General features: G+C 32.2%; 1 long non-coding RNA gene across 1 annotated transcript; it reads right to left on the reverse strand.

The window, feature by feature from the left end:
• Positions 1–7,422: 7,422 nt before the first annotated feature.
• On the reverse strand, positions 7,423–8,715 carry LOC107942912 (uncharacterized). Its single transcript, XR_001695938.2, has 2 exons — positions 8,165–8,715; positions 7,423–7,853 (listed from the first exon to the last, which is right to left on the reverse strand). It is a non-coding gene; the product is annotated as an uncharacterized lncRNA (long non-coding RNA).
• Positions 8,716–12,052: the final 3,337 nt, after the last annotated feature.

The following is a 12,052-nucleotide window of genomic DNA, read 5'->3' on the forward strand; positions in this document are numbered from 1 at the left end:
TTGGTATTCAATGGCTATCTTCCTTGGGTCTATAATGTTGAATTTCAACCCCCTCATTATGCAGTTTTAGTACTAGAGTCACCAATGTAACCTTAGTGGAATTCCACTAGGATTTCTTCAAATTGTCTTTGGTGACCAGTTTTCTAAATACTCCAGTTTGGTAGAAATGGTATTTGTCATATGTTGTTTTCTACATGCACTCAAGTAGTTTTATCTATTCCTCAAGTTAATCTGCCTCAGGAGTTACAAGACCCGTTGTGTAACACCCCTTACCCGTATCCAACACCAGAATAGGGTACGAGGCATTACCAAAACACATACACTTGTAAACGTATTTAACCGAGTTATAAAATTTCATCAAAATTAAAACTTTCAAAATAATTAACATGTTTCTATAACTTTTCCCAATATATCCTCAAAATATTATAATCATAATAATTAGGGCCTGCGAGACCCGATACATACTCATGCAATTTAATGCTTCATTTCCATTTCATTCAATTCGCAATTTCTCATGTTCATAATTTAAATCATATCACTAGCAATTTCCATTTAATTCACGTGCAATTCAATGACATCAAATTCAAAACTAATACGTATTTACCATTTAACTCAATGTTTATTGATTATACCATTCAATAACACATTTATGAAATTCTCAATTTAGCAATGAAAATATCACTTTAGTTTGAATAACAACATCGTCCTGATATAAATACACTACCACTTATCCATTTACTTTAATTCTTTTGGGCCCATTTGTCACTTACCATCCTTAATCAAATTAGGGAACGGTCACGGAAAATTGAGTACTTCACTTTCACTTTGCCATAGTATAACTATGGTCTTACGTATGATCACTTATCACTTGTCCCTGATCAGATAAGTGTAGCCACCTATCACTTTGTTTCTTGATCAGATAAGTGTAGCCACTTATCACTTTGTTTCTTGATCAGAATATATCCTCAAAATATTATAATCATAATAATTAGGGCCTGCGAGACCCGATACATACTCATGCAATTTAATGCTTCATTTCCATTTCATTCAATTCGCAATTTCTCATGTTCATAATTTAAATCATATCACTAGCAATTTCCATTTAATTCACGTGCAATTCAATGACATCAAATTCAAAACTAATACGTATTTACCATTTAACTCAATGTTTATTGATTATACCATTCAATAACACATTTATGAAATTCTCAATTTAGCAATGAAAATATCACTTTAGTTTGAATAACAACATCGTCCTGATATAAATACACTACCACTTATCCATTTACTTTAATTCTTTTGGGCCCATTTGTCACTTACCATCCTTAATCAAATTAGGGAACGGTCACGGAAAATTGAGTACTTCACTTTCACTTTGCCATAGTATAACTATGGTCTTACGTATGATCACTTATCACTTGTCCCTGATCAGATAAGTGTAGCCACCTATCACTTTGTTTCTTGATCAGATAAGTGTAGCCACTTATCACTTTGTTTCTTGATCAGATAAGTGTAGCCACCTATCACTTTGTTTCTTGATCAGATAAGTGTAGCCACCTATCACTTTGTTTCTTGATCAGATAAGTGTAGCCACTTATCACTTTGTTTCTTGATCAGATAAGTGTAGCCACTTATCACTTTGTTTCTTGATCAGATAAGTGTAGCCACTTATCACTTTGTTTCTTGATCAGATAAGTGTAGCCACCTATCACTTTGTTTCTTGATCAGATAAGTGTAGCCACTTATCACTTTCCACTTGTCACTTGATCAGATAAGTGTAGCTAAAGCTACCACTTATCACTTTGTCACTTGATCAGAAGTACTCAAATCCGGCGTTCCGCTCAATTTGATCATTTATTCATATATCAGGCTTACCAACATGTGTTAATTCATAAACCATTCATGGTATTATTTCATGCCAAATCATATACTGAATATACCATACACACATACTATGAACTTTATTTTCACACATGAGCTTAAACCATGACCAATAATGCACAAAAATAAGCATCATTCATATTTCATCGTTTATGAGTTATAATCAAACATATGACCATTTATACACGAATCATTCATATATTTCCCAATTTTCCTCCTCCTCCTCTCCATTCCACATCCTTAATGTGTATAACACACTTAAACAACATTAACCATAATTTCAATATTCACTAACATGTATATTCAAAGCTGTTTATCCGAGTCAGAGTCACTAAATTATTTTTATCCGGAGCTACAGAGCTCCAAATTAAGATCCGTTAATTTTCCCTGAAACTATACTCACATATCTTCATACCATAAAATTTTCATAATTTTTGGTTCAGTCAAATAGTACAGTTTATTCTTTAAAATTTCCCCTGTTTCGCTGTCTGACAGTTCCGACCACTCTTCACTAAAAATTAATTATCTCATTGTACAGAATTCGGATGATGTTTTAGCTTGTTTCTTCTAAAAATAGACTCATTAAGGATTCTAACCATATAAACTATAACTCATAATCATTTTTGTACAATTTTTAATGATTTTCCAAAGTCAGAACAGGGGAACCCGAATTCATTCTGACCTTGTCTCACAAAATCTATTATATCTCATGATTTACAATTCCATTGCTCCCATCATTTCTTTTATAAGAAACTAGACTCAATAAGCTTTAGTTTCATATTTTATTCATCCTCTAATTCAATCTCTACAATTTTTGGTGATTTTTCAAAGTTACACTACTGCTGCTGTCTAAAACTGCTTTAGTGCAAAATGTTGATTTCCATTTTGCCCCAAATTTCACAGTTTATACAATTCGGTCCTTTCTCAATTAACCCCTCAATTAATCTAATTTTCTCAATTAGTACTTTACTAGACATTATAAGTTGTTACACAACTATTGAAATTCAGAATTTCCACATATAACTCTATCTTCAAACTCTTTTACTATTAGGTCCCAAACATTCACTTTCTATTCAATTCTTTCAATAAAATCAGCATATGAACAATTTAAAGCTCTAATTTCATGCTAAATCATCATATACTTCCAGCACATATTCATATCAACTTTCAACTTCTTTCATAAAATCAAAAACTAATGGATTTAACAAGTGGGCCTAGTTGTAAAAGTCATAAAAATACAAAAATTTCAAGAAATAGTCAAGAATTGAACTTACTTGTAATAAAAATATGAAGAACCAGCTTGAAGAAGCCCTTCCATGGTGTTTTAGCTGATGAGAATTCAGAAAAATGAAGAGAAATCTAGATAATTCCACTTGGGTCCTAACTTTATTAAGCAAATTTTGCAATTTTCCAATTTTGCCCTTAATTCTCCTTACTTTCTTGCTGATTTCATGCCTCTGCCGTCCAGCCCAAATAGACCTTGGGTCTATTTGCCTTTAAAGCCCTCTTCCTTTTATCATTTAAGCTATTTAATCATTTCCCAAAATTTTGCATTTGTTACAATTTAGTCCTTTTTGTTCAATTAATTATCGGAACTTTAAAATTTCTTAACGAAACTTTAATACTAACTTTTTAACACTCCATGAATATTTATAAAAATATTTATGGCTCAGTTTAAAATCCCCGAGGTCTTGATACCTCATTTCGATTCTAATTATTTTAATATTTATTTCTAGTGTACTATTCACTATTTCAAAAGTTTTCCTAACTTCATATTTAACTTATACTTACTAAATTAATAATATTTTCTACCCATTTGTCGAATTTAGTGATCTCGAATCACCGTTCCGACACCTCTGAAAATTCAAGCCATTACATTTTTTTTTTCGTCGGATTTGTGGTCCCGAAACCACTGTTCCGACTAAGCCTAAAATCGGGCTATTACACGTTGAACGAATTTGATGATGTTTTCTAAACTCTTAAGGGCCTCACTCCTAACAGACCATATGACCACATAATACCTTTGCTGGATGAGAACCAAGTGGTGAGAATCAAGCCTTATAGGTACTCCGCTATTCAGAAAATTAAGATTAAGAAGTTGATTCAGGAAATGTTGCAAGTAGGGGTGATCAGGAACATCACTAGTCCTTTTACATCACCAATTGTCATGGTGAAAAAGAAAAATAGGAGCTGGAAAATGTGTGTTGATTATAGACAACTAAATCAACTCACCATCAAATATAAGTTTCATATTCCTGTGATCGAGGAACTTCTAAATGAGTTAGGAAAAGCCTATTTCTTCAGTAAGTTGGATATTAGATTAAGGTACCACCAAATCAAAATGTGAGAGCCAGACATCTACAAAACTGTTTTTAGAATGCATTAGGGACATTATGAGTTTATGATCATGCCTTTTGGCTTGACCAATGCCCCTCTAGTTTTAAATCCTTAATGAACCAAATGTTTAAGCCATTACTAAAAAGATCAGTCATGGTCTTCTTTGATGACATTCTCATCTACTCTAGAGATTAGTAAGACCACTTGAAACATTTAAAAAAGGTTCTTACATTGCTGAGGGATAATCAACTTTATGCTAAAAAGTTTAAATGTAGTTTTGGCACAACACAAGTGGAGTATTTGGGCCTTACCATTGCTGCTCGAACTGTTATTATAGATAGAACTAAAGTAGAAGGAGCTTTATCTTGGCCAACACCTCAATTAGTGAAGGACTTGAGACGTTTCTTAAGACTCTCTGTGTATTACAAGAGATTTATTAAAGGATATGGTATTTAGGCTGCTCCTTTAAATGGTTTTCTCAAGAAAGGAACTCCTTAGAAGTGGGATGAAGTTGCTCAATCTTCATTCTAGCAACTTAAAGAAGCTATTTGCAAGGCACTTGTGCTAGTGTTGCCTGATTTTAAGAAGAGTTTTGTGTAGAAACTGATGCGAGTGGACAAGGTGTTGGGCCAGTGCTGCAACAAAAAGGGAGACCTGTAGCCTATTTCCACAAAGCTTTAGGTATTTGACACCAAGCATTGTCGATTTCTGATAAAGAGATGATGACAGTAATTATGACAATTAGAAAGTGGCATCCTTATTTGGTAGGTCGACACTTCCAGATCAAAATTGATCAACAAAGCCTTCGATTCCTATCATATCAACATGCCATTACACCTTATCAGCAAAAGTGAGTATCTAAGATGATTGGATATAATTTTTCCATTGCTTATAAAAGGGAACTCAGAATATTATAGCTGATGCTCTGTCTCGAAGACCTCATGTGCTGGAAGGCCAATTGTTTCAATACTTAGGCCATGCCAACCTCACTTGGTCAGACATTTGGTCTTAAATTCTAGAGCCCTATACTCAAGATCCATAGGTTCAAAAACTGTGCCAAGAACTTCAATCACATCCACAAGTACATCCTAAATTTTCTTGGGATGGAATTCTTCTTCAAAGGAAAGGGAAGGTAGTGGTGGGCAGTAACACAACACTAAGAAGGACCCTTTTTGATCTATTTCATGGAGGAGCTATTGGTGGACATTCTGGAACTCAGGCAACTAGACACATGTTGACTAGCATTGTGTATTGGAAGGGGTTATCTAAAGATGTTCGAAGACGGACTAGAGAATGTGAAGTCTGCCAAATGTGTAAATGAGATACTTTAGCTTATCCTAGACTACTACAGCCCTTACCCATTCCTACAAAGTCCTGGTAAGACATAAGTATGAATTTTGTGGAAGGATTACCAGTCTCTCGAAGTAAAAGTACTATATTGGTAGTAGTGGATAGATTGACCAAATATGGTCATTTCATGGCATTGCACCATCCCTTCACTACTGCATCAGTGGCCTATGCGTACCTCCAACAGATTTACAAGCTCCATGGTGCTTTTGAATCCATTGTCTCTGATAGAGATAAGGTATTTTTGAGCCATTTTTGGCAAGATCTGTTCAAACACCTAGGTATACAATTGTATTTGTCTACTGCCTATCACCCTTAAATAGATTGGCAAATTGAAACTCTAAACAAATGTATTGAGAGCTACCTGCGGTGTATGTTTGGATAGAAGCCTTCTGAATGGCTTGCTTAGTTGCCTCTAGCAGAGTGGTGGTACAATACCACTTACCATTCTACAATTCACATGACCCCATACGAGACCCTATATGGACAGGAACAGTAAGTTTACTTCCCTTATTTAACAGAAGTTTCTCGAGTGGCTGGGATGGATACGAGTCTTCAACATAGGAGGCTGTGAGAAATCTATTGTGATTTCATCTTAAAAAATCACAAGAATGAATGAAGCAGATAGCTAATAGGAAGAAATCTAATAAGGAATTTGAGGTGGGTAATTGAGTGTATGTCAAATTACAACCATACAGACAACACTCCATGAGGCAGTTTCGAAACCAAAAACTTGATCCAAGATACTTTGTCCCTTTTTCCCGTGGTGGCTTGAGTTGGCAAACGTTGCCTGCAAATTGACCTTACCTGTTACTGCTAAGATACACCATACCTTCCATGTCTCACAAATTAAATAGCATGTTGATTCAACTGTGGCTTCAGTTATTCTACCAACTACTAATGTAGACGGTTCTATGCTCAAAAAACCAATTTGAATATTGGATAGAAGAATGATCAAAAGGGGAAACTGAACTATGACTGAAGTACTTGTGGAATGGGCTGATATATTTTCAGAAGATTCCATATGGGAGAACTCGAGTGATCTACATCAACAATATCCACAGTTTGATCCTTGAGGATAATGATCTCATTCGGGGGTAGGTGTATTGTTATAGAATATTTTAGTTTACCGTTGGAACTTAAAATGTCATGAATTCTATTTTGTTTTAATTTTTTTCTTTAAATGTTATTAGCTAAAACATTGTGTTTAGTAGTAATAGCAGCTTGGTCAAAATGGTGCATATTTCTATTTGTGTTTTAGTTCTATAATAAAACGGTTCATTTTGAACAGTTGTTGGTTAACAGCATGACAGACTATATTGGTCGTTACTTTTTCCATTTTGTATCGTTGGAGGAGGATGAGTTGGTTATGAAAATTACATAACAGTTTCTTCTTCTTTCTTTCTTTTCTATTATTCTCTGAATTCAAATTCTTCTAATTCTTCTTCTCTTCTTTTAAATTTCAAATCACAACATATTAGCTACGAACTTTAGTGCGTTCTTGTTAAAGACTAATACTTACAAAGGAAAGGTAAGCTCCGACAACAACGTCCAAAGTTCCAGTGAGGCGAAAAGCAATCGTCATCGCTTGTTGCTTCACTGTTTGTGGGTATGACCAATCACCATTTTTTGTTTGGTTTTCATGGGTTTTTTTATTTTTTTTAAAATTAGGACGAAATTTAAAAAAAATTATAAATGTTGAGGGTTAATTTCTAAAGCTGCCAAAATACACCCGAGCCGAAAGTTTGCCTCTAATGATCAAAGTCAAAGAAAGCCTGAGCCAATAACATTTTTTATCTCGAAAAAAGCTAGAATCCATAAGAACTCAAGTTAGAGAAAAATCTGAATCCGTAAGAGTTCAAGTCTAAGAGAGATCTCACCTTTTCCATTGTCAACTTGCTTTTTTGTTGATGTCTTTCTCTATTGTTACAGGATCAATCACTTCTATGGTTTAAGATTTTAAAGGTTTTTACAACTTTCTCTCTTGTAATTATTTTGTCTAGATTTCTTTGTAAGGCCCAAATTTTGCCCGGGGCCCAAAAACCAAATAAAACAATTACAAAACCCATTACCGAGTTGCAAGCCCAATAAACCAAATAAATAAATACAAAATAAACCCAATAACCTAAAACCCTAAAGCCCAAATCAGCCCACTATATTAACTTTTTCAGTAGCCACCCAAACCCTAGCCTCCTATTCAGTTGCCGCTCCTCCCACGAGCACGCGCTTCCACCACTGGCCTCCCCACGCATACCCCTCTCCTCCACGCGTTTGACACCCCTCAAAGCCTGCAAACAAGCAATAAAAGAAGACACAAAAAGACAAAAACCATGTGCAAACAACAAAGGATATAGCAGAGAAACAGTAGCGAAATGTAAAGAGGACTATCGGCTATAAAGCTTTGGGGGAGAACTGATTGTAAGGGGGGGTTTTCCTAATTCAAAAAGGGGGAAACGGATTGTAAATAGGGGGACGGATTGAAAAAAAATCAATTAAAAAAACAGTTTACCGAAGGTGATTCGCATTTTTTTCTCTGTTCTTATTCTTTTTTCTTACTTTATTAATCTACTTGACGAATCTAAAAAAGGAGTTTATTTACTGTTTTTGGTGTCGATTTAGTCGACGTTGGCTCCTCCGATCTGAAAGTCGACAGATCCTTGTGGGTCTGACTGAAACCACGACGGTGGTGGAGGCGTATCATGCGCCGGTGAAACCCAAGAGTTGGCCAAGGTGAAGAATAGGAGAAAAAGAAAGGAATTTCGGGGGTTTTTGCTTAGAAAAATGGTTTTGTAAGCTTTTAAAAATATAAATGTATAATAAAAGTTGTATTAAATTTAAAGTGATGCAATTAAGAGGTAGGAAACCCGCGTGTTGACCTGCTCATTAGACTGGAATTGCGCACCTTAAAGGGGGAATTTGTGCAAACAGTCCCTCCCATTTGCACCACCTCTAATTTAATACTATTCCATTTCTTTCATTTTTGCCCTGAACTTTGCGCGTCACTCCAATTTAGTCCCCGCTTGAGTGCTGTTTTTTTGGGGTTGGGAACATTGGCACTTTAACCCTTGTGCATTCACGCGCATTCCATTTTAGTCCTTAAGCCTATTTCAACTATTTTATTATTTACACTTTAACCCTTTTATTATTTATTTATTTCAATTTGCCTTCTTAATTTTATTTAAGTTATAATTGAGTCCTCTTATTTTTTTAATTAATTTATTCATCAGTTTGTCTATTTACATGTTTAGTTATATATTATTCTTTTTTCATTTTATTATTTCATTCATTTTCCTATTTATATACTGTTCAATCACTCATTTTACTATTATTTAAGATTTTAAATTTCATTTTAATTTTAGTTTATTTATTCATTTATTTTATATTGATTTTCATTTCTTATTACCCTGTATTTCGCTTTAAAAATTGTTTATTCTTTTTTATTTTTCTTGTTGTACCATCATTATCACGTACATCTATATTGTTTATTTACTTACTATTTTTCATGTATACATCTCATCTATATTGTTGCTCCATTCATTTTTATATTTCATGATACTTACCTATTTTCATCATATACGTTTCATGTTATTTCATCTTTTAGTCAATCTTATTTATTTTGTTAATATTATGATTTGACCAATAATATTATTTTTATCCTACACTATTGCTATCATCGTATTATTAAACTAATTAATCTTATATTGATTTTGTTACATTATATATTTTTTTCTTTTTGTATTTATTTACATTATTATTACTATTATTATTGTTATTATTATTATTATTATTATTATTATTATTCTTGAGCAACATATACTTTACATTATTATCAATGTTAAAAAATTTACATATGTTATTTCTTTTAAACTATTATACAAATTATTTATTTTGAGATTTTTATATACGTCTTTTATTTTAACTTATTAGGTATATATACATATATTGTTCATTTTAAATTTCTTATATGTCATTTAGTTATATCGTTTTATATGATAATTGTATTAAATTCTCTTTATTATTTAGTGTAAACCTTTCTACTATTATCAATTTTAGAATTTCATATGTTATTTATATTAAACTTTTGTATATATCTTTCATATGTTAATAATTTTAAATTCTTTTATTGTTATTTGTTTTGAACTTCCTATATACATTACTTGTTTTATTTTTTTTTTAATTTTACTTCGGATTATATTTATATATAAATTTTCATTTAAACTATTTTTGTATATTGTTTATTTTAAATTTCTCATTTATACATTATTTATTTTAAGCTATTTTATATGTATTTGAAAGGGTCCCTTTTTTATTTTACTTTGTGAATTATTTATCTTAACTAATTTAACATATTATTTATTTGAAATTTGCTTTATATATTATTTTATTTCAAATTGTTTTATATTTTATCCATGTTAAATCTTTTTCATATGTCATTTATTTTGAACCATTCTTTGGTATTACGAGTTTTAAATCTTAGTTATTTTATTTGTTATCAATTTTAAACTTTTATCCTATTCACTTTGAATCATTTTTCGCATGTTATTTTATTGTTGATGAGTATTAAAAAGTAATATACATTATGAATATTGCCATCACATACATTAGAAATTATTTATTGACATTTTCATGTTGGGGCATTCATTAATATTGTATCTAATTCGTGTTTCATTATTCCATGCGCCATTTTACACTATTGTTTATCTAGTTTAAATCATATTGTGTATTAAGTCCCAAAGTTTTAGTTTAAATCATATCGTGTATTAAGTCCCAAAGTTTTACTCAATATGGATCGTTCTGTTTTTATTCCAAACAAAATAAATACACATCATTTTAAATTGGACATTTGCTATTATTTCATAAAAGGAAAATTCTCAAATAAAAACAATATTCCGTATTCAAAATTCGGGAAATCATGCCCTAACTTACTGGGTTTCGATTTTTTCTTGTTTAACCCAAATAACGGCATGTTCTTTTAAATCATAATACGAGTTTTAAATAAAATGCTTACTCTCTAAGATTTGAGGTGTTGTGTCCTAACTCACTGGATATGACATCTTATTACCTCGAGATAAGATTTTTTGCAAATAAGGTAATATTTCGTGTTTGGAAATTTCGAGAAATCGTGCCCTACGTGTTGGGTTTCGATTTATCATTTGACCAAATAAACGGATATCCTATTTAAAATTTCAATGCATGAGTTTTGGAAATCATGAGATGATTTTGGGTATCGAAGGTTGGAAATGTCGTGTCCTACGTGTTGGATGTGATATTTTACCCTTTCGAAATAAGAGAATCTTAATATCCACTTCAAGTTAGGTAAACATTCATAAAAAGGGATCGTATTTCAAAATTTATTTTAAATCTTTTCAATTTTCAATATTAAGACATTAATTAATCAATTAGTTACCAATTTTGGGCGTTACGAGGGTGCTAATCCTTCCTCGTACGTAACCGACTCCCAAACCTGTTTTCTCAAAATTCGTAGACCAAAATGTCATTTTAGTAAACTAAAATGTTTTATTAAAACAAGGGTGATCCGATCACACCCAATAAAGATCGGTGGCGACTCCCGTTTTAATTTTCACTTTCAAAACCAAAGTCGACCCCCCTTTTTTTTCAAAAAATGGTTTCGACATTCTTTGTTGAGAATCTAAAAGGTATTTAAGCATCTCTGAAAAAGCATGAGCATTGAACAAGTCTACCCAAGTAGCAACCACGGAAAACAAGATATTTTTCTTTAACATGGAAATGTTGGAACTCCATCTTGATAAATGGATCTCAAAAAATAAAAGAACTCTCCTTGGTGGGGAAAGTCATTGTAGAGAAACATGTTAGGATTGGTCCATTCAATGTCATCATTTCTAAAGCTTGGTCCCTTCAAGGTTCAATGAAAGTGCATGAATTCATGATTTAGAATATTAGGTAAGAGTTACACCTGAGTTCTGGATTTTCATTAATAATATCCCTGATGATCGTTTTATGGAACACTAAACTAGACTACGATCATGACTAAGGCAAGCGCATCTATTGTAACAACCCATTTTCGGTAAAAATCGGAACAGTGGTTTCGGGACCACAAATTCGAGCCTGAAAAATTAAATTATTTAAATTTCATAAAATGATAGATATTATGATAGGAATATTGCATGAAAATTTTTATAGAAAAATTTTATCAATTATGTGTCTAATTGCAAAAAGGACTTAATTGAATAAAATGTTAAAGTTGTATACTAATAGCTATAGGGATTATATAGCTGGAGAATTCAAAATGTATGGTCCTTATATGGAAATTAGGCTATTGATGAAAAATATGTAGATATTTTTAATGAATCATCCATGGAAAAATAGAAAAAGGTAAAGGACTAAATTAGAAAGTGGAAAAGTTAAATGCTATTAATTAAATTAAATGAAGAAGATATCATTTTATCATATTTTCCCCAAAAATTCCATGGAAACCCTAAGAAAGAGAAAGAAATCTTTCTTGGCC

Source organism: Gossypium hirsutum, chromosome A08 (genome assembly GCF_007990345.1).
Source record: "Gossypium hirsutum isolate 1008001.06 chromosome A08, Gossypium_hirsutum_v2.1, whole genome shotgun sequence".
NCBI classification, from domain to species: domain Eukaryota; kingdom Viridiplantae; phylum Streptophyta; class Magnoliopsida; order Malvales; family Malvaceae; genus Gossypium; species Gossypium hirsutum.